This window comes from Apteryx rowi, unplaced genomic scaffold (genome assembly GCF_003343035.1).
Source record: "Apteryx rowi isolate R43461 unplaced genomic scaffold, aptRow1 scaffold_4, whole genome shotgun sequence".
NCBI classification, from domain to species: Eukaryota; Metazoa; Chordata; class Aves; order Apterygiformes; family Apterygidae; genus Apteryx; species Apteryx rowi.
The window spans coordinates 8,890,876-8,913,231 of record NW_020450529.1 but is presented as its reverse complement, the minus strand read 5'-3'; the positions used below and the strand labels follow the sequence as shown (position 1 = coordinate 8,913,231).

Below are 22,356 nucleotides of genomic sequence, written 5' to 3'. Positions count from 1 at the left end.
GTGTGGGGTGTGCAGGTGCGGGTTGCACGTGCACCGAGTGCGGGATGTGCACGCACGAGGTGTGGGGTGTGCAGGTGCAGGGTGTGTGTGCAGGGTGTGCACGCACGAGGTGTGGGGTGTGCAGGTGCGGGTTGCACGTGCACCAAGTGCGGGATGTGCACGCACGAAGTGTGGGGTGTGCAGGTGCAGGGTGCGCGTGCACCAAGTGCAGGGTGTTCACGTGCGGGGTGCAGGTCTGTGCATGCACGGGGTGTCAGGGCTGTGCATGTGAAAGCTGCAGACTATAGGGGCTGCATGCATGCAGTGCAGGCTGTAGGGGTTGTGCACACAGGATATAGGGGCTGCAGACACACAGTGCAGGCCATAGGGGCTGCATGTGCACGGTGCAAGCTGTAGGAGCCGTGCATGCACAAGCTATAGGTACACGTGCACACAGGCTACAGGGGCTGTGCATGCACAGGATATAGATGTTATGCCCACGATGTGGGCTATAGGGGCTGCATGCACCCAGTGCAAGCTGTAGGTGCTGCGCATGCACAGGCTGTAGGGGATGCATGTGCATACAAGCTACAGGGGCTGTGCACGTGGCCGGTATAGTGCCCACAGTGCAGGCCATAGGGGCTGTGCACCCATAGGGTATAAGGGCTCTGCTCTGATACATCGGAGGCAGCTGGCAGATGCTGCCCAGTCACAGCAATCCCTGGAGGGGGAAACACAGACCAAGAGAGAGAAACCCGCTCTCAAAACTCCCCGCGGCCCACTGGAAAGAAGGGGATTTCCCAGGATAGATGCAGGCACAGACGCAGCTCTCAAGGCACGTAGGGTCCTTGCAAACATCTATGTACCTGTGCCGGAGAGGCCTCACAAACCACAGACACATGTGGCCGGACCCCCAGACGCTGTACATTTGCCCAGGCTATGAAAAGCATGGATTTATCCCATTGACACTCAGCAGCATCTCCTAAAACCCACCGCTTCCGCCGCTCAGAAACGCATGTGCCACCTTAAGCAAACTTTGCCTGTAGATATTTGCATRTGCCCGGAGTCACAAACCATCTCTTCCCCCGTTAGCCATTTGAAATGCAAAAAAATTTCCACTAGCTCCAATATTTTGCATTTATATAGCACGCTTAGTCCATCGCTGTTGAAGTCCTGGGTGCAGCGTGGTGCTGCTGCTTTTCTCCCAGGAGCGTGCACGGGCGCTTGCCGTTCCTGCGCGGGCCGCCAGACTGCTCCGATAACGTGGGGCGATGCGCTAGGCAGGGGAGCGCTCGGGGCAGCGGCGGGACGGAGCCGCGCTGTTGCTGTTCGGTTTTTGGGCCGTCGTCGCAGAGGGGCCGGGTGGCTTCGGAGCCGCTGCGCTGGGTGAGAGCGCGGCCGCGGTGGAGCCAGAGGAGGAGAGCAGAAAGGCAGAAAAGGGGAAGCCGCCTAATTTCTCGGGAACAGGTTCCCTCGCCACAATCGCTTCTCTCTCCTGGTGCAAAAAAAAGTGCAAATAGTTTAAATGCTCCAATATAGYGGTGGGGTATGGCGATATATCAGCTGTAAGGAGGAAGGGACCGTGGCACGGCTCCGCTGGCTGCCGGCCCTGCATTGCCGCAGCCGGTCCGGGCGCTCGCTGGCTTCCCGTGTCGCGTAGTAGCGATCCGAGCAGTCCACCCTGTTGCCGGCTTCAGTTTGCTTTGCTAAAGTTCTTTTACCAAGTTTTCGGATGTTTGGTGCTTTGCTTTTAACATGAGGTAGTGGAAACAAATTGCAAATTGTTTGTTTTCAGGCTGAATTTTACAGRCGGGGCACAGGGACATGGCAATAGCRCGTGTCYGCATTAATTCCCRTCTGYRGAGATGTTAAGAGYCAGTCCRGCATGCTATCCCAAACCAAAGCTTYTTTTTTTTTTTTCCATGTCAAAAAAACCAACCATCAGCCTTTGTTTTCTTTTGGATGTTTGTCTTTGAGCGTAGTAAGATAAAAACGTATTTTGCATGTTTTTTATCTGGGATTTCGTGTGCCTGGGCTTGGCCAGGGGTGTCCTGGCACCCGCCACCGCGCAGCTCCAGGCTCCCTTTGCCACGTCCTCTGGATGCTTAGTATGCTTAAGTGGTGTCTTTTGCTGGAATCAGGTCTTAAACGCGGCACTCTTCCACTCCTGTATTTGGGAGTCGGATTTTTCTTCTAGGTCGTGGGAGAAACTGCTTCCTCCGCTGKTCCCTCACGGTGTTGTCCTGAGATTGGTTCCCTTATATCGGGCATGAATTATTTATAAGTTTGCCGGAAGGAACTGCTGTCTGCTGCATCTCTGATAAGTGCTAATATTTGTTATGCKCTTCTGATTTTTTCATTTTTCATTTAAATCACTGGCTTGCAGTTGTGCCGTGTTTTAGAATAACACAAAGGCRAATCTGTGTGTTAAGCTGGGCAGGTCCTTTGGCTCTCTAAGAGCAGACTTTTTTTTGTCTTCTGTCTCTTTTTGGAGTTGCAACCCCTTTTTATTGGTCGTGTGATAAGGGAGGGCTTTGATGCTCTGCRCAGCACTGCGCGTAGATCTTTTGCAGCAGTGTTTATATTATTTGTCTGTTGGCCTTTGTGTTTGCTCAGAAACCTATTAATTACGTTTTCTGCGACAGACTCTTTTAGGCCTCTTGCATATTTTCCTTTTGAATCGCGTCCCCAGATATATTTCTTGGGTAATCTGCTCTGGTGCTGTGGTATGCTGTTTATTCTCAGCATGCCTTGTTTAGGAAGAAAAAGGACAGTTGGTTTTTTTCCTGATAAGTAAGGCTGATGTTTCGTACGCTCAGGCACACACGAGGGAGCGTTCCTCGTGTGAGCGGCGGAGCTGGGATTAGGTCGCAAAAATTGCTGCGTCGAATCGGATCCCGTCGCCGGTTATTGCATCTCTCCAGCATTTGGTGGAAGGTGGAAACTATGCGCAACTCCGCAGTAAGCAGATAACGCGGCTGCCACATTAGCTCTCTTGYTAATCCCTAATAAAGATCGGTTTGCAGCCACAGCTTGAGGTCTGCCTCTCTTCCAGCATTCACGTCATTCCTACCTATTCCAGCTCTGTCCATACAAGTATCYGCTCCCTGTTAGCGGTGCTGAATTTTTGGCGTCCACACGACACTGTGGCAGTAGGTGCCACAGTTTCGTTATGTGCCATGTAAAAGAGAATTTCGTTCTACCGTTTCTGCACTTGCCACTTTTTAGTTGGCCCCAAAGTAAGTTGTTAGGAGTGAAAAGAGAGTAAGGAAGTCGATTCCTAATTTTCCTGGGCTTCGTTATTACTACAGTGTTGTGTTTTGTTTTGTAACTGTGTGAAACACTAGTTAATAAATAAAAACAGCATTTCTTGTCTGTAAATATTTGCCCACGCTTTGCATATTTGTGTATATTTAAGCAATGAATGGGAGTAAGGGAGCCCAGCTCCGTGCACGTGATGCTCGCTGCTAAATGTGAGAGAAATCAGAATATTTGCATCTCAAGTCTTTTATATGAAGAAGTARGGGCTCGTGCGGCGAATGCGGTTCTCGTGCGGCCTTACCGCATTTAAAAGGATCCCAGTGAATAAACGCGGTCTCTCCTTTCCGCAAAACGGACCCCGGATGGCAGCTTCCTTCCCAGCAAGACGCGGAAGTGCCGATACGAGGCCGGTGACGGACGGCAGCGACTTCAGCGCTTGCAGGGGAACGACACGGGCATCGCGGCTCCCGTGGCCGCGGGGGGATGACGCCGGGCGTCCCTGCCGTCCCTGCCGTCCCTGCCGTCCGTCTGCGGCGGGCGCGGGAGCGGGACGCTCCGTCCGCCCGGGCAGAGGAAGGCCCAACGCCAACGGGCCGGCTTTCGGCCCGGAGCGAGCCGTTCCGGCAGCGCTGCGGCGTGCGCCCGCCGCCCGCCAGCAGCCGCCAGGTGACAGTGTTTCGGAGGAATAACTCCGCTCGTCTTCTCGCTCCTAGCTGCTGGGCTTCTTGTTTTTCTTCTCCCCGGCGTGCGGAGCGGAACGGCCCAGCCGTCTGCTGCTTGCGGCGGCTGCAGCCCCCCCTCCCGTTTCGCCTGCGGGAAGCAGAGGCGAGGATTAAGTAATTATCCCTGGCGTTTAATTTGTGCTGGCCCTGGAGCACCGTGCTCGGCGGTGGTGACCGGTGGGTCTCCAAGGGAGGAGTAAGAAAGGGGCAGGGCGCTAATACGGACCTGTGTGGTCCTGAGACCTCCTGGTCCGTGGCACTTGCCAGCAGCGGGTCGTGGAGATGCTCTGCTCACCACGGAGGTCTGGTGGTGTTACCTGGGCGTCCTGGCCTTTGGAGACAGGGACCATCCTGGCACCCTGAGCACCCGCCGCCAGCAGGTCAGGTCCGTGCTCGGGGCCCCCGAGGTCTCTGTGAGCAGCAGAAATCCCACCGCCCCGCGCACGGGACTGCTCCCTCTGCTCCTGCGATGGCGAACGGCTCTGGCAGGCTGCATTAGTGGTACCCCGTGGTGTCCCGGACAGGGCCAAAAAGCTTTGTCCTGTGGGGCAGATCACCCAGGGCTTCTGCATGCCAAGGGAGTTGGGTCAAAGTCGTGTTGGTAGCAATGTGTTCAGGCTCGTTGCACGTTTCAGTGCCTCCCTCGCTGTCTTCAGCTAGTAAGAGGCAGAAAGGAGCCAACGCAGCGTTAGGCGGGAGCTGCGAGCGCTGAACATCCCCACGAACGCTGAGGCTGAGGTGTCCCCCCTCGCTTGCTCAACATCTGGTTCCTCTCAGCAATACCAGCCGTGCTTCCTTACCTTGTTGGAAGCCATGCTGTGATGCTTGGGCAGTTGAAGGCCAATGCACTTGTTTCAAGGCTGTTTTAACTTAATTCTGGAACAGGTGGTACAGGAGTCACGTTTGACTTCATTGCTCATCCTTCACTACTCTACACGTTGACTGCAATACTAAGATCAGCCCTAGATCTGCACTGTCTAATTAATATATGACTCTGCATAAACCTATAGGGCGTTAGGCATCGATTTCTTCCAAATAAGCACCTAGAAGTTTATCATCTTGTTTCGTAAGTAATTATCCTTGACATATATATGGCTATAGTCTCTGGAAGTGTGGTGCACAAAAATTGCCATCTGTATTAGTGAGGAATGAGAGGCACAGGGCCAAGTCCTCCACCAGCGCCGCTCCGGCGGCCGGCGTTGGGCAAGCCCAGGGCGCTGGTAAGTCCAGGGACAGATAGACGACGCCCGTGATCTCTGCACTCAAAGTCTCTCTCAAGACCTTTCTGCAGCTGTCTCGTCACCTTCTCCTTCTCCTTCCTGCTAATTTTATTTCATCATCCAGGTATCTGTTTCACTTTAACTGGTGTGTTTCATTTATTTATCTGGATATTTTCATATCAGCCAATCCTTCCCTGTTAGTGTGTCAGGATGCTTTGAAGGACAACACTTCACGTAATCCCCAAATTAAGGCTCTTACAGCATTAAAGTCCATTAATCAGCATGTTCTAGCAAACAGCCATTTTAGAGGTGTTTATTATCCTGGGAAGGCTCAGCTAAACAGTATCATTAATTAGCGATCTGAAAAGCTATTAGTACGTAATGGCCATGAGAAATCAAAATGGCAGGTAGCGATAAGATGGCTGAGGAGCATCTTCCTTCGCTCGGTCCCCTCCGAGCGGGCGGCTGCAGGCTGCTGYGCGGGGCTGCGTTCGTTTAGTGCAGCTGCTTCAGAGGTCGTGGGGGGAAACCCTCCTTTTTGATAGGTGAGAACCACTTTATTTGGTGCTGCGTAAACATGCGGGAAGAGCAAGTTCCAGGATGAAATGGCTTGGGCTCAGGGGTGGGAGAGATCAGGGCTGAAACAGAAATGTGAGCGAGCTGCCAAAATTGCGYGGCACATCCATCCCGGAGCCGAGAGGAGGTTGGGTCCCGTCTGAGCCTTCCTCCCCGGAGCACGGGGCAGCTGCTGAGCAGACTTGGGAAACCTTCTCATGATTCAGCTGCACGGAAACTCTGCACCGTGTTTGTCCTGTTGCCAAAAAAAAGGATGTTTGTAAAGATACCTAAATATACACAAATGCAAATGCCTGACTTGTGCTTGAACCTGAAAGACAACCTTTCATTTCAGCGGCTGTATTGCAGGACCCTCGGCTTTCAATGCCATCAGGTGGATAGAGAYGTCGCTAAACGGAGCGGTACGAAATGGTAGACTGGGAGTTTGAATTTCAAAATGAGGTCTGTTTGCTGCTCCTTTTCTCCTAAATGCAGATTGACCTTCAGAAAATTGGTACTCTAGACTTTCCGTTTTGTACTGGCACATTTTTTCCTATACCACAGAAGTACCTAGGATGTAACTGAGCAATTCTCTTGAGAAACAAGGTGAATATTTTCCCGGACTTTGCCTGGTGCTGGATCTGGCCCTTGCTTCCCCAAGYGAAGCACAAATATCCGTACCTCCTCCAGACCGACATGAGAATTTCGTGGGATACGGTCCATAGGTGAAGGTCGGTTGCTTCTTAAGATACCCTGCTGCATGCAGAAATCCACAAATCTTTATTAAGACCTGTCCTCTCCAGCTGTGTGTCTATATCTGCCTTTGTTTTTTAGGTAATTTGTGCTGTATACTTTCACCAAATGATCGCTTTTATTGTATGCRGTTCCTTCTGTTGGGCACTTCTCTGTTGACTGTGATTACTACCATATCAACTGGAAATGCTCCTTTACTGTATAATTAACTTTATCTGCTTTGCTGCAATGACTCTCCCTGGTAATTACACACACTTCAGCTCTTTCACTGAATTTCTAAGACTTTAAGAAGTGCTGATTACTCTTGCCCAGTCTCTGTCCAAACTGGAGGGTTTTCACATGTCTACAATTATATCTTTTTCCTTGCAGCGGCCCTGCTGTAATCTGGATATTGATTATACTACGTATAATGTGATCTTTAAATAAACCATCTGTTTGGAATTCATTGGGTTTTACATGTGCTGGTAGCAGAAGGCTAATTTATATCCTTAGGTTGTTGAATGGTTGGTGTTATAGTTAGGCCTTTTTACTGAGATAATTTGCAATGGAGAACAAGGATTTTGAGATCTTCCTGTATTTCCGTTCTCTTGGGGTTACTCAGTTTTCCTCCCATTTAGCTCAGTCTTATGGGCCTTTTTCTGTGGTGTGTTACTGACTTTGGTACTCTGATGCTTTTTTTAGAGTGTGGATTTCTAAGGAAAGAGTCTGATGGTTGTACTCTCTGCCCGTCACCCTGTGTTTCTGTCCTCTAATGCGTTTTGTACCCCGTGGTCAACCTGAAGCAAACCTGTGAGACATAAAGAGTCCTCAGCAATGTGGCATTCCTTAAAGTTAAGATCAGGTAGGGCAGATCAGCCTGGAGAAGGATCGGCAGTCCTGGTCCCCCCGTGCCGTCCCGCCGCCCCGCGCAGGTGTCCTGGCCCCAGCGCCCCGTGCTTACGCCCTTTGCCTGGCCAGCGCTCGGGGAACACGGGCAGGAGCTAGATTTGCTGCGTGGCCGTCGGAGGGTGTGCGGAGAAAATGGAAATATTGCGGGTGGCGATGAGGAGCGTAGGGAGGAAGAGCTGGGAGGTGGCGGTGATGGCGATGGGGAGAGGAGGTGCCAGGTCCGCGGGAAACCGGCCATCGTTTGTGGCTGCTCACAGAACAGCAGCTGCTRCTGCAATTACAAATATTGATATATTTTGCCAGGTATTTTGCGCAGCTTCTTTCCAAACACACGGCCTCATCTTTTTTTTCACTCTTTGTAAGGACAAGTCGTTCTCACGCTGTGCAAAGAAAAGCACTCGGCAGAGAAGCGTTGCATAAGGTCTGGTCAGATCTTTTAGCAGATCAGGCCAACGTGCAATGATCAAGGGAAGCGGTGTTTGATGAAAACACCACTGTGATATTTTAAAATCATGTTGTCTTTTAAAATAAATGCAATGGTGGAGTGGATGCAGCCTGAACATGCTGCTAGATTCACAGGGCAAGATGCTTYCCTAAACCATAAGGAAATTTATCCCAGGTCATTGCTGGAGACTGTGTACCTGGAGCGCATCTACCAAACACCTGTTGATTTGGGTATCAAATTAGCTGTATATGTTCCTCTTGCTTCCTTGTCCTGCATGTSCTATGGAATAAATCCCAGAATGAGGGTAATTCTGGGATGTGCACTCACAGTGAGCTATATCAGCGTGACGCTCAGCGCTGTGATGCATTGCCCCATCACTGGTCACCCTAAGTGTTGCTCTTCCACAAATAGGTAGGTTACCGGCATGAGAAACTTCAGTTTGGGTGAAAATAGCTGGATAATTACTTTAGGGTTTTTAATGTTTTTTTCTTAATAAATGTTCAGAAAATTCCAACCCTCTGGAACTGAGAGCGCGTGGTTGCGCGCAACGTCTGAGTGTGTTCCCCAGMTCCGTGGAAATTCTGCTTTACCGTTAAACCGAGATGTCTGACTGAGCGGGTTTGGGTTACTGGCAGCTCAGATGCCCAAGTACCTCCCATATCTTTATTTATCTCTGCATTGTGACGAGTAAATGAACACAGAAATCTGTGTTTTCCAAGGAAAGACTCAGCCAGTTGGCTTAATCTAGTTTTAAGCAGCAAGACTTCAGCAAACAGGCGCTTTCCAGTTTCTCCGTTTTCCTTGGGCAGGATTGTGCCCCGCTGCGGGGGCATCGATCCCTCCCACCTGCTGCTGGGGCTGGAAGCTCCAGCCCTGCAGGGCCCCAGTTCCTGAGGATGGTTTGTCTTTGGTTTAACCCATGCTCTTCTTTTCTCTTAGAAGAAGCTGTAACTGACCCAAAACTTCTAGTTTGGAAGACTAATCCTGCTTTCCTTGGAAAGAAAGAGCCTCCAGGCTGCAAAGGTGAAGAAAACTCCCCAGATGATGGGCATCATGTCTCGAGAYCAGCTAGGAAATCTTCAAGGTCAGAGAGAAGGGACTTAAGAAAGGAAAGCAAGGCTTCGCCCTCTATGAAATGCTAATATTGTTGGTGGTATTGTAGCAAGGTCAGTGACTTGTGGTTGTGTATTTAATCTAACTCAGCTGCATTCTGACATCACTGTGTAAAAAATGTGTAATCAGTTCCTTTTGGTGTCTTTCTATGTTTTAACTGCTCTGAAGCAAAGAAACCTCTGCCCGGATGATATTTCATAATTACCTGCTCAGTGCCCCGCGAGCCCTTGCTCGGCTGCAGAATTCCGCCTTTTCTGCGCGTGGTGGTTATCCACCCGTTTCCATGGCGCAGTGCTCTGCAATTTGGGGCTGCGTTTAGCTCCCGCGTAGCGACTGATTAGAATGGCCTGTTAGGTGTTGTTATTTTTCCTCTCTCCGCCGACTTTCCCCTCCGCACCCCTTGCTCTCCGTACCTTTCTTTTCCCCATGCGTTCTTCGCACGGAGCAGCGGCCGCTCACCCTCTCGCCTGATAAACGAATAGATGGGTCTCGCTGCCGCCTCCTTTCGGTGCAGAGCTTGAACTTCTGTCGTCACGTTGGATGCTCTATTTCACATGGCGCGAATGAGACCGACTTCGAAAATCCTCTGTGCGATTCACGTGGAGCTGGTGCGAACCCGGAGCGCTCCTCAGCCACCCTCCTTTGAGTCAGTCTCTTTCCATCACGCCCACCGAGACGGCCGGTTTGGCAGCCGCTGGCTCGTGGACAGCCTTCTCCCTCCCAGGATTATTCCCTTTTATTCGTTGTTTATTCCAATTTGGCATAAAAAATGCAAGTGGATTAGCCTGGCGGCTGTTCAGCAGTGATATACGTAGTGATGTAAGACATACTGTGCTGCTTCTTACACCTTCCAGTTAACGTTTTTCCACGCTACAATTCAATTCTTTCCTCTCCAAATGCATAAATTGCCCCTAAACATTGTCCCAGTATGAAGCGCAGTATGTTACCTCCGCGGCATTTGCGTTTTCCTCCATTTTTCTCCGTTCTCCTCTGCGCTGAATCCCGCRCTGTTGTTTCCAGGGCTGTCCCCCTCAGGCTGGGAGCCCTCCACGAGGCTGTACCTGCTGCTTTGCGTTCTGGGCTGTCACCCCATAGCGTTTCCACCAGTGCATTAGCCCACSGGCAATTTTGGCGGTCGGGGCAGAAGGAATAAACCGTTGAGGCAGGTGGGATTTTTGCCGCAGGATCCTTCTGGCACAGGGCAGTAATCCTCAGAGCAAAGAAAAGGCGCTTTGTAAGGCAGAGTTTGCTGCTCTCTTGAGCAGAGACAAAAGTGCTCTGGTTTGTGGCCGTCGAAAGCTCGCTGTTAACTGCAACATGCCCCTCGGTCAGCTGGCGGCGGTGCCCCCGCTCCCAGCGCATCGGGGCTCCCTGGAGGCACGCTGAGCCCCGTTGCGTGTCCTTCCCTGCGTATTTCCCATCCTTGGCAGCAAGCCCTTCTGCTGTTGCATGGTTTGGATCTAGCCCCGAATGTCTATTATTTTCCAGTTAGAGCTGTGGTCAGATGCCGTGTAGCCAGCAGCCTGCCTGATCAAACAGCTTCCTCGGTCAAGGCCTTGGGCTTCAGTTAAGTTAAACTCTGAGAAACCCTGTCATCTTCAGTTTGATGCAATAAGCATTTTCTCTTACATCTCTTTCTAATTATTTTTTTCAGTAGTGTATACATGTGTGTATACGTGTGTGTGTGTTGGTTCACATGCATACACGTACATATATGGACATACAGATATACATACACATACACACATGCACACACACCTACAGATACATAAAGATTCCAGCAGTTTCACTTGCTTTCTTTTCCTTTCAGAGCATTTTCCCCCCTGGAGTTCTCACTGTAGCCATCATTTTCTGTTTTGCCCCATTCTGCCCTCTAAAATGTGATTTCGAAGAACATCTAAAAATACCGAACTATATATGCAATTGGCTTTTAATGTCTAGACCCTTTGCAAAGAAACATTCCTGTGACAGCTATTTTCAGCTGCCTTTTCCATACCTACTTTCTCTGGTGTTTTGTGCTACTTTACTTGTAGTTTCCATGACAATTATCCCCGGAGTCAGCGGCAACGCTGTCCTTGGTTGCTGTTCTCCGGCGCCGCTCGGGCTCTTGCCGTAAGCGCACGCTCAAGCCCATGCTGGTGTTCGCGCCCCCCGTGTCTCCCGCCAGCCCTACGCGGGTGCGTGCAGCAGGCTGCAATAACATACGTTGCGTTGGGCGTATTGCCGCGGGGATGGTTTGGGGGCAGAGGCGCTGCACCCCTGAAAGGAGCACTGCGCTCCGGCTGCCGAGCAAGGCCACGTCCCCCGCGGAAGGACTCGCAGGGAGGATTGGCTTCGCCCGGGCCAAGGCAACCCAGGCTGTGTCGTAGTGCCCGCGTACGAATTCGCAGCAATGCGGGGGAGCCAGGTTTCGTACCTGTTACAACAAAAAATGGGGGTGGAAAGAGGCACCAAACCCGGCTCCAGACTCCGCTCCTGCGGGCGCCTTTCTCCTAAGCTTTGACCGCTGCTCTCTTATTGCAGAGCTGTGCAAAATAAAAAGACAAGTATTTTGAAGAGCGTATTGAATATTTAAACATCTTTTACCATTTTTAACATCTTTCTGGAATTTCCTTCTCCCTCGTTCCCTTTTTCCCATTCTCTTCATCCCACCTCTAGTGACTCACAGCCGTTCCTACAAGTGCCCGGTGGCAAGCCTTTGATACGCTGTCCTTCTGGTCTAGCACAAATAACTCCTAGCTTTCTGTGTGACCTGCTCTGCATCCTGCCAGCGTGCAAAACCTCCTCACCCTTTCTGTGCTTGTGTTGTTTTTTCCTCTAGCTGACAATTTTCTTCCACTTTTCCATACGCTGGTTCCTTTTATTCCTACCTACTCACTTCATTCTCTCCCCCACCTCGGCTTCCTCTCTTGAATCCACTTAAGTGTAATCTAAAACATACTGCAYGAAAATGGAAGCCCAGCGAAATGTTTGCTCTGGCTCTCAACAGCCCCTCGCAACGCCAGTGAGCTCCGAGACAGGGGATACTTGGCCCTGCAGTAAAACGGACCTTTCCCGTAAGTTCTAAACTTTGAGTCTCTCTCGCAAACTACAGTCAAAATGATTGTCGGCTCACGTAGGGCCTTTTAACTAAATTCAAAGGAAAACATTCAGAGCAGATTTTGAACTGCAACTGTGATGATAAAGCTAATTAAAATTACCAGGCCATTGCTGAAACACAAAACATCCAGACTGCCACAGTATTTGAAGCAATGTATTAAGGAACAAACGTACCAGATCAGAGGAAAAAAGCTTCATCGTCCAAAGTGGTCATCTTCTGAAACTTTCTTAATTGCTCGTGAGATAAACGAAAATGAAGGGTTAGGGGAAAGGGAGAACCTTTCAAATAACCTGCCTGGAGAACGTGATTTGCTAAGTAGTGCCAAAAAGGAGCAAAAGGAGCCTTCTCTGCTCTTAGGTAAAGACTGTGACTACTGAATCACTCCGAATTGCCAGGCCACCCGCCCACCCGCTGCCACCTACCAGCCCATTGACTCGCCGGCTCCTGCCGTGCCAGGTACCCGGAGATCCCTCTGCAAGTAGTCGCTGAATAGCACTGAATGTTGCTGCTTTGTGCGGAGAGCGGCTCTCCAAAGCTGCTCAAGCATTTATTCCTCCTTGCAGTTGCTCTTAGTCATCTCAGCCTCAGCCTGGCGAAACGYGGAGGTTTGCAGCCTTGCTGGATGCATCGCCGTTGTGGGCAGTTCTTTTCAGCTAGCTAGAAAAGTTCGCTTCTCTCTCTGGGCGAGCTGTTGCTTCCCCAGACTTCTTTTTCTGAAATAAGCTGTTTTAAATAACTTTCTGACTGGAGCCCTCGGTTTGTTCCGTTGTCCCCGGAGGTCACCAGCGTGCGCTTTGGCAGTAGTCGTCGCTGCAATGGCCACGGGGGCAGAGGAAGAGCTGAGGAAAATGCCRAAATGCAAGCAGAAGGCAGCACATCAGGGCTGGCTTTACTGGAGCAGACGGGCTGAACCGGGGGTTATAGCTGAGTCCTTGTATTTTAGGGATGCAGATGCTTCTGTTTGCTCAGGCGGTGCCATAGGACCCACAGGCCGATCCTTACAATATACGTTGCTCACAGGCAGGTGCAGCCCGGCCGCTCTGCGGTTTGGGGCTATGTTATTTATCGGGCGTTTCTCGCTGAGACCTGGAGGCTCCCTGCTCCGAGCAAGTCAGGCAGCGGGAGGGGAGCGGTAGCCCTTCGCCTGCTGCTAACCTTCGTCCCGCCGCTTGTCCTGGCCAGGGTGCCACACGCGCACAGATCTTCTCCCCGCTCCAGCTGTGGCCACAGCTGTCTGTGAGGGGCAACGGTGGTTAAACCCCTGGAGACAGGGCAAGAAAGAAACCTGCCCAGGAAGCGAAAATCCAACTGTGAGAGCGGCTTTCTGGGCGACCTGCATCTCACGAGCTACAGGCAGCAGAGCTTTAAGGAAAGGAGGCAGCGGCAGACCAGAGGATGGGGGAGCAGTGGGACCAAGCTTGGCCAGGCCGGGTCAGTGAGAGGTAGCTGAGCTCTTGTGCCCTGTTAGAGCAGCCTTAAAAATGTGCTGGGAACTGGGAAGGGATGCCTTGACTGCACAGAGCAGCATGCAAGCCTGCGACGAGAGAGGGGAATATTTCKTTTGGCAGAAGGCTGTGCATAGCGAGCGCTCTTGTTTTTAATAAGCTCACAAAGCCTTCTTGAAAGCCAGGGTGCTTTTTTTTTCCCGTCCTAAACACATGAGGTATTTTCTTTTCATAATGAATGYGTGTCATGTCCAACTTCCAGAAAGCCTTTCACATGAAAAGATAGTGAAGACTTTTTTGGATGCTGAAGTGAACAGGGTGGAAGTAATCATGGAGCAAAATGCTGGGATATTTGCTCTGTGCAAAGAGGCTGTGTGGCATCCTGGATCGTCTAAGACCCAGCACCAGGTTATAATCATACGTGCGGATCTCTCACTGGGGYGACAGGGAGAGGAGCCAATCTCTGTGTCTCCACAGAGCTGGAAGAAATCTCCGATATTTCTGTTTGCCTACAGTACAGCTGGGGACTTCTCAGACGTGAATCTAATTAAGCATATTCCTCGCCACAAACACTTCAAGTCCTGTTTCTGAGATCTGGACGTCTTTCCAAAATGAATCCCGAAGAATATTGCTTTCATGCAGCATGCTCCTACTCCAGCACTGAAAGGTTTATTTATTTAATTACTTAATTATTTTTGTCTGGGCAAAATTAAATCACGGTTATAGGCTCAGTGCAAAATTTCCCCCTGTCAATAATACTGATTGATATCTGGGTATCAGCAGAATGTCATGCACTGATAATAGCTGAATTTAATACACAGGCCCGAGGAAGCTCCTATTTAGGTGGCCGCGGTGACGTGAGCATTGACCTCTGCCAGGCGGGAGCACGCGGGAAATGCCCCGTCCCCAGCCCAGCAGCGAGCCCTCCCCGCCGCCGGCGCCGATGCACATCCCTGCCCTCCGCCTGCGTGCCGGCACGCCGTTTGCCCCCAGGTTTGCAGATTAGCACCAAAATAGGAATAGCGTCATTTTTTTTCTCTTCTCATACTGAGCTTTAAAATACAGTGTTTGTTTTCCCGATGATAGAGAGATGGACTTTGCAAATCCGTCCTTCCCCGCTCCCCTCCTGCTCTGCAAATGAAGGGATGCTTCAGCGTTCCCCCGCACAGCGAAGTCCCCCGGGCGCTCCTCTCGGCGCCGCCTGCGCGCGGGAAACGTCTCACCCCTGCAGCCAGAGCTGTGCGGCTCGTTTCTTTGCAGTCTTGCAGCCACTTCATTTTAAATGCTGGGTTTAAAGTCAAAGAAAGAGCGTTTTTATATACGTGCAAGTGCCGTGCACTCAGCGGACACAAGGCTCAGGCGGAGCGGTGGGGCCAGCGGTGGTGGGATTTTAGCAGTGCTACACTCAGGTGGGTTTTTCAAGGCTGCTGCTTTCAAGGTCACTTATCTCCTGATTTCTTGCAGATTCGGAGGAATCTTTTCCTGCTGATAGTCCAGGGAATAAGTTCATCCTGAGAAAATTCCAGTATTGATGCATTACAGCTTGTATCCATCTGTCTTGTTTTCTGCTGTCCTTAGTTGCATTTGTAATCCAGCTGATGCCAAGTGTAAGGATTATAGGAGTCTGGTCCTAGTCTTCAGGTCCTGCTCTACGATGCMATTAAAATACAGCTATGGCAGGGTTTGTGGGTAGAGCCACATGCCATAAAACCATCCAATATACCTGGAAAAAAATAGATAAGCTTCAGAGCTCATAAACTCTTTGTTGGGTCTCTTATATGCAACGTTATTTGTCTGTGCTCATCAGATAGTTTGATTTATGTTCATTTGCATGTTCAAAGTATAGCTAGAAACGGTGCTTTCTCCTGATACCTTTGCACTCTTCCAAGAAACATGATGGGAAGCAGAAGATATGATCATCTCTCTCCCTAGTGGCATCAGTAAATATCACACATATCAGATTAAACCCTTGACATTTTTCCAACAGTGTGAAATTTGCTTGAAGATGTTGGAAAATGAGTTATAGATGTGAAAGCAAGGCCTGGAATACGAATGCAAACACGTTAACCCTAAAACCGATGTAATTTGCTCTTGCTGGTATCCCGGAGCTCGGAGCTCCCTCCCGCCGCCAGGCAGCCCCACACTGCGAGCCTGGGAAAGCCGCCCAGCAGGTTGTGCATGAAAAAGCGACTTYTCCTGTAGCTGGATGGTACAACCTGGAAAGACAGCATCCCTCTGGGATTGCGGCAGTGTGATCACCCACCCACAAAAGACAGCCAGGAAGGCCAAGGTTAGGGTTTTGAGCTGGTTAAGCAGGCAGYTTTTCGGCATTGTGTGCAGGGCTGAACCTCTGACCTAGAAGYTGAGATCGGGTCTCGGATACGTTTGCTAAGAAAGCTGTTTTGTTTTAGTTTTTTGCTCCAGAAGCTCTTTAGCAGGTTTTCAGATGCTTCTTCCTTCGGTGTGCCGCAGCTGAAACGCGTGCCAGGTTAGGGAKGTCGGGTCTCCCTTCTTGGTTCAGGGTCTGTGGGCCTGGTTTCTGAGACTAGAACTAGCAGAACGAAAACGGAGAGCTATGAGGAATATTGTGCTTTTTAAGGAACAGCCTGATTTTGATCCACAGGAAACGCGCCAACAATTGCAGCATTTGAAGCTTACTAATTCCTTACGTGCTACCCCGCCGCCCCTTTGGAGATGACCAGGACAGAACTTGATTGCAGGCACTACTTGGGAGCGCGTTCTGGAAAGCTGCAGTTACTTACAAGTGATTACAAGTGTTGCATCCGTTCGAGTTGCCATGGCGATGCCCAGGCTGCTCAGGAGCCGGGTTAACCGCTTCTGCGCTCTCCCGCGTGCGGCCGCCGGGCGCAGAGCGTCGCTCAGCCATCTACCAGGTAGAGAAGGTGACACAGTTGACACACAGCTCATCTAGTCTTAGGTTCGGCATTCGGGGCCGCGGCTTCCCCGCACCGTAGCGGTCTGCAAGCATGTGCCRTTTCGCAGGCAGGAAGGGTTTGCACTCTTAATAAATTCTGGCTCTCATTTAAAATGCAGGACAGCTACGTGTCCTCTGCACTCTGCCGCCTGTGCAGCTTCCCCCGTCGAGGGCTGCAGCGCGTGCTCAGCCGCTGTCTGTATTTTGTACGTGCCAGAAAAAATCCGACTTTTTCCACCTGGTGCTGCTCAGTGATGGGGATAGTCATCTSCTCGCAGGGGCAGTTTTGCGGGAGGCGTATCAGCTCTGCAGGTCCTTGTTCGGAGACCACGATGGTCTCATTCGAAATACAAAGTTGGTGCAGTTCCTCCAGATTTCAGTCACCTGACTGAAGGTCAGGAACACCTTTCTTTCGAGGGCGGTACGGAAACAGGGTCAGAAGAACTGCGGATAAATGGGACAGAGCATCAGCTGAAATGACAGGAGACCTAATTATGGGACTGGAGATGTGGGCTGAAGTAGGAGAAAAAATCTCTCAGGAGCTTGTATCTCCTTGTATTTTTGCAAGAACTTGAAATGCTCTTTACTCTTCTGGCCTAAGCCTCTTTGAAAATCAGTATGATTTCAGTCGAAAGTCTGAGACAGGGACCAAATGGCCTTGGAATTAAACGGCACATTGCAGTTGTCTAAGAACAGCTGGAGAAGCGTTAGCATTTTCCTCCTGATATACAGGGCTGGATGGCTGACCTTGAAACTGTAGATGAAGTRAAAAGGAACAGTTGAGCTTTCTTCCCACTTTCTCAGACTGGACTTTGCAGTCACCACCACCACATGTCCAACAGTACTTTCTATCATCTACCCACTTCATGTGCTTAATTTAGGTGGACCAGATTATGCGCTACAGAAATATTGTGTCGTTATTGCATCAGTAAGTTCATCCTCAGCCGCTTGCCTGCTTGAGTGAATGGCATGGGCCCATCTGAAGAGCCACAGCCGTATTCGCGCACCTCACACTGAACATTCGTGTTCCTGCTTAAGTGCTTGCCCGCCTCAACATTCAAATTAGCTCGTGCAAATGCTGTTTGCAAGCACAAAAGGATCAAGCCTAGCGTTAAGCCTCCCTGTCCGAAGGGTTGCAGGTTGCAGCCAAATTCAGGCCGCCGAAAGCCTGAAATAGAGACCCAAAATTTGAGGCAGTAAATTAAGAATCGGGCGTAAGGTTGCATTAAGAAAATGTCTGTCCCCCCGCATCATACGGTGCTCTAGGAGGAAGGATAAGGAGTGCGAGGGAGCGAGCAGCGATGCCGAAGGAGCCGCGTGTCTTTAGCTGTCCCAGGTAATTTCAGCGACGCGTCACTGCTCACTTGAGCCCCGCTTCTGCTGCAGCCGCCGAGCCRCGCGGTCCGGGCGAGCGGCGAGGAGGCACCTCGCGTGCAGCGTTTTGCAGTGATTCGCGGGGAGACCCGGGCGAAGAGACTCTCCTGTTAAGAGAAGCGCGGTGCCCGGGCTGCGCCTCGGTTCGGCCGCCAGCCCCAGCTTTCCCGACACGAATCCGCTTCGCCGCCCGTACTCTGCAGCCCTGCTCTGCAGGCAGGCAGGGGGCTTTGGAGGCTGTCGGGCAACATGSTGCTGCTGGCTGGCAATGAGTTTGCTCGGTCCTTCGCTGCAAAAGCTGGTAAAGCATCAGGGAGAGCAAAGTATTACTTTGTGGGGATGCGATCTGCTCCCACTGTTCACGCGGCTCTTCCTTTCCCCAGGCACGCTGAATAAATAATGCAGTATGAAAATGAAGCCAATGTGGTTATCGGGACTGTTAGATGAAAGCGCATCAGGAGCTGATTTAGATCTGGATATTCTGACCATAGTTTAATGTAGTGGATGTTGGAGAAATCACTCTTCAAGCATAACACGGGCGCTGCGGGAAGGGGGGCATCACCCGGTCCTGGGGACGGGCTTATCTTCAGCAGAGCGTTGTGGGATCTTGCTTCGCATTGGTGAAATTTGATTACTGCCTTATCATTCAGAGCTCGAGGGATGTATTCATGCTGTTATTAAAATGTGTTATTTCCTCACCGTTCTTCATATGAATGATGGCGGTGGCGATGCAGAACCCAGTGTGCGGATGTGCGTGCACGTATGCACAAGAGAGCCTCGTGCTTGCTCCTTGAAAATTCATTTAGTGCTGGAGGTAGGTGCCCGTTCCGGCGCAGTGTCTGCTTTCCTTGCCTTTTGCAGTGAGTGATGGRCTATGAAGATGTAAAGAGCTGCAGGCACTAGAAGTGGGAAACTTGCAGTAACTGTTTCAGGGCAGGTATGTGGTTCCTTTGGCAATAGAAGTTAATGAAAAGTCTTTCTGCTTCCTTCAGCTGCACCAGATCCTACAGCCCCGTGGATCCTAAAGCTGCACAGATCAGCAGCTCTGGATCCCCTGGAGACTTTCCCCATTTCTGCATCCGTGCTTGTTTCTAGTTAGGGGAGAGAGACAGGGAAAAAAATGGTCCATTGCCGGGGTGTTCATATGTCCTTGGCTATTCCCAGGGAGGGGAGCTTTAATGCAGACATGCAGGGAGTTGGCTAGAAATGCCGAGGGGAGCTCTCAAAGCAGTGCCAGTACATCCCAGTACGCCCAGTCTGCCCTAGTCCTGGGCTGGGAGCAGAGCAGGAGTCAAAGCTGAAGGCACATTTTCCATCGTTTGTTCTGCTAAGGCCACTCAGTCTTTAAATACTTTGTCCCTTAGAAAATCAGCTAGCAAGGGACTTCCTGGTGGAGCTTTTTGCTTTCTCCGGCAATAGCAGAACAACAAACTCCCCTCGCTGTGACCCGTGGAAACATTGCAAGCTCTTCAGCGTGCTGTTAAAAAATTATTTTCATTAGGAAGAAGGGATCCTGCTGCTGATGGAGATTGCTTCACGCGAGCAGATTTGGGCTTGCTAATGAGTGTTTTCCACTTCCAGCCAGCTTGGTCACACAAAGGTTGCTCTGATTATCTTACCAAAAGACATGTCCCAGTCACACCAAGGGAAAATTGTTTCTATGGGCAACAAGCCTCTTTATTTTTACCAGGAACAAAACCTCAGCCCTCCTGGGAGTCCCTGTGCACAGGGACGACAGGCCTGGTGAAGCCCCGGAGGGAGGACCTACCACCTGGAGAACACCCCCTGCCCAAGCCCTTTGGCGTGCACCAGGTCCCCGCACGTTTGATCTCAGCCTCCTATTTAGTTTTCTGTTATTTTTGCCTGTTCCTGAATTTGTTTCATTCTTCATCCCGGTTTCCTTCCAGGTCCCTCTGATGCCACACGCGTGCCGGGCACCGCGGGGCACAGGGGGCTTTTCCGCCCGGCGAAGCCTTGCGGGAGGGCGGCTGGGCGCAGAGGCCCCCGTGGCAGCCCGGGTCTGGCTGCTTCCCCGGCCCCCTGCCCCTGCCCTGCCCTTCTGCCTCTTGCTTCCTTTCCTTCTTCTTTTCTTCTTCTTCCTTTCCTTTTCCCTTTTTCCTCTCCTTCTTGTCTTTTTTCTCTTCTCTCCTCTTCTTTCCTTTTTCCTTTTCTTCCTTCCTTCCTTTCTTTTCTTTCCCTCCTTCCTCCCCTCCTTCCCTTCTTCCTTCTTTTTTCTTCTTTCTTTTGTTTCCTTCCTTCCTTTTCCCTGCTTGTCCTTCCCCTTTTTTCTCTCTCTTTCCTTCTTTCTCTCTTTCCTTCCTTCCTTTCCCTCCTTTTCCTTCCTCTTTCTTTCTTTCTCTCTCCCTTTCTTTCTTTTTCTCTTTCTCTTTCTCTCTCATTCTCTCTTTTGTTTTCTCTCTCTCTCTCTCTTTCTCCCTTTCTCTCTTTCTCTTTCTCTTTCTCTTTCTCTCTCCCTCCCTTCCCTCCTCCGTCCTTCCCATGGTTGTTTCCTCTCTCACCCCTCCCTCCCTGGCTCTCCCGGTGGCAGCACTGGTGGCTGGCAGGGGCACGGGGGTCCCCACACCAGCCAATCCACTCAGCATCGCCTCCTACCAAGCACCCACCTGTGCAGTGAGCAGCCGCGGCCTCAGCTGCCCCGCTGCTGCTGCCGGCAGTGAGACACAGAGAGCTCACGCGGCCTCGAAACGCCGCTGTTACGAGGGTCTGCAAACTTCTTAAATCTTCATGAACTGCTCCCCTGGCACGGCGCCTGGCGGAGGAGGGGGGGGGTTGGGAGGGGGTGCTATTTTGGAGAGTCGTCGCGGAAATTATTCAGCAGAGCCGCCTCGACCAGCCGTATTTACTGTTGTGCGCCAAAAGCGCCAAGGCTGCCGCCGCTGCCGAACGGGAACCCGAAACTTCCCCGCTTCGCCCACATCGACCCCATAGGGCTGGGACGGGATGGGATGCGGGGCTGGGGGGGCAGGGATTTGGAGGCACCTGGATTTGAAGGTAGGCCGCCCGGGCGCTCCCCGGCACCGGCACACATGCRCCTCAGATGGCTTCTCCACAGCTCGGCGCTTTCGGAGAGAAAAGGGAAAAAAATTGTGCAAGAACGGAAAAGGCCAAAGCCGGGAAGTCCGGCCGTGTGCCGCCAGCTGGTGAGCCCCAGCCGAAGTTAAAGCGGAGGTTATCACGTTTGGGTATTTTACAAAAATACACAGGCATCCCCGCCCTCGCCAGCAGGCCGGCCGGGAGCGAGGAGGAGGATGGAGCCGGGCATTCCCGCAGCCGGCCCCGCACCTGAGCTCTGCGGCGCCGCGGCGCGCTCGTGCCTCACCGGCGAGCACGAGCAATTAGGGCGCCTCCAGATGTTCTGCGTGCGTCTCAGTCTGCGTTTATTTGTTTTCTGCGCCGAGTTACTCGGGATACTGAAAAATGTAAATAATGAATATGTGATGAGCAGCAAGAATAGTGCGCTTCCCTGCCTCTCTGCTCCAAAAAAAGCTAATTAAACCAAGTACCAAAATAAAAACTGCTTGACTCTGCTCCAGCGTCAACCGTAAAAGAGTACTCGTGAGCAAATAATTGACAATTAAAGGCTGACTTACAGAAAAGAATAAAAAAAATCCTGCGAACAGATGAACTGAGTTCTTTAGAGCTGTAAAGAGCTTAAACGGCGCTTAGGCGGGAGGGCAACGAGCTGCGGCGGCAGCCAGGGCCCGATCGTGCACGCTCCGAAAAGAGGAAAAAGGGGCTCTGACCCGAAGCGAGCGTGTTAAATCCACACGGCCGGGGATGCGCTGGCCCAGGCGCCGTGCAAGGGGCCGCCAGCGAGGGGGCAGGATCGCTWGGGCAGCGTCTCGCCCCTCGCTGCTACGGCAGCACTGCAAGTGCGCTTTGGGGAAGGGGAAACTGAGGCACGAGCGCAGGGGCAGGGCTGCGTCCCCCACTGTGGGGGTGCTGAGGGCATGGGCCGGCACCCACGGGTGCTGCTCTGATGGGGCTGGGCCGGCCTGAGCCGCTCGTTGGACTAGAATCTGTTAAAAATCAGTGCATGCGCTAATAGGCGCAGCCTAATATACACATAGCCCAGCTCGGTGCCAGCAGGGCTGACGCAGGCTCACAGTCCAACTGACTGCGTATCTGAGCGCATGAATGATGTGTGTGTGTGTGTGTGTGTGTGTGTGTGTGTGTGTGTATATATATATATATATATATATATATATAGTGTATGTGTGTGTGTATATGCTGTAAGCTGATGTGCACTCTTCAGCGTTTAATACTTTATTTAGACTGAACTAACTTGCTTCACAGGGCTTTGTTTATCCATTTTAATAAATCAGTTCTTTCGGCTAAGCCTTGCTTAAAAAGCTGACCCTATCCAGATCCTCTAAGAGAGCGGCAGACATAAATATTTGCTTTTACGACAGGGAAAAACTGTCCCGAGAAGGTGCTGGCGAGCGACCGTGGCTTTTGCCAGGGCCGGGGAGGCTGGTAATGTGCTGGTCCGTCAGTGCCGAGCGAAGGAGCAGAAAGGTGGGGAGGCGGATGGGCGGCACAGGG

General features: G+C 51.4%; 1 long non-coding RNA gene across 4 annotated transcripts in view; it reads left to right on the top strand.

The window, feature by feature from the left end:
• Nucleotides 1-10,048, top strand: part of LOC112970444 — an 11,134-nt gene extending 1,086 nt beyond the window's left edge. The window contains exons 2-4 of one of the 4 annotated variants that reach the window (XR_003255007.1): nucleotides 6,093-6,468; nucleotides 7,172-7,331; nucleotides 8,763-10,048. This is a non-coding gene — a long non-coding RNA (uncharacterized LOC112970444). Of the gene's footprint in view, nucleotides 1-6,092; nucleotides 7,332-8,762 lie in introns of all 4 variants that reach the window. The other 3 variants (XR_003255008.1, XR_003255006.1, XR_003255005.1) reach the window with 3 other exon arrangements.
• Nucleotides 10,049-22,356: the final 12,308 nt, after the last annotated feature.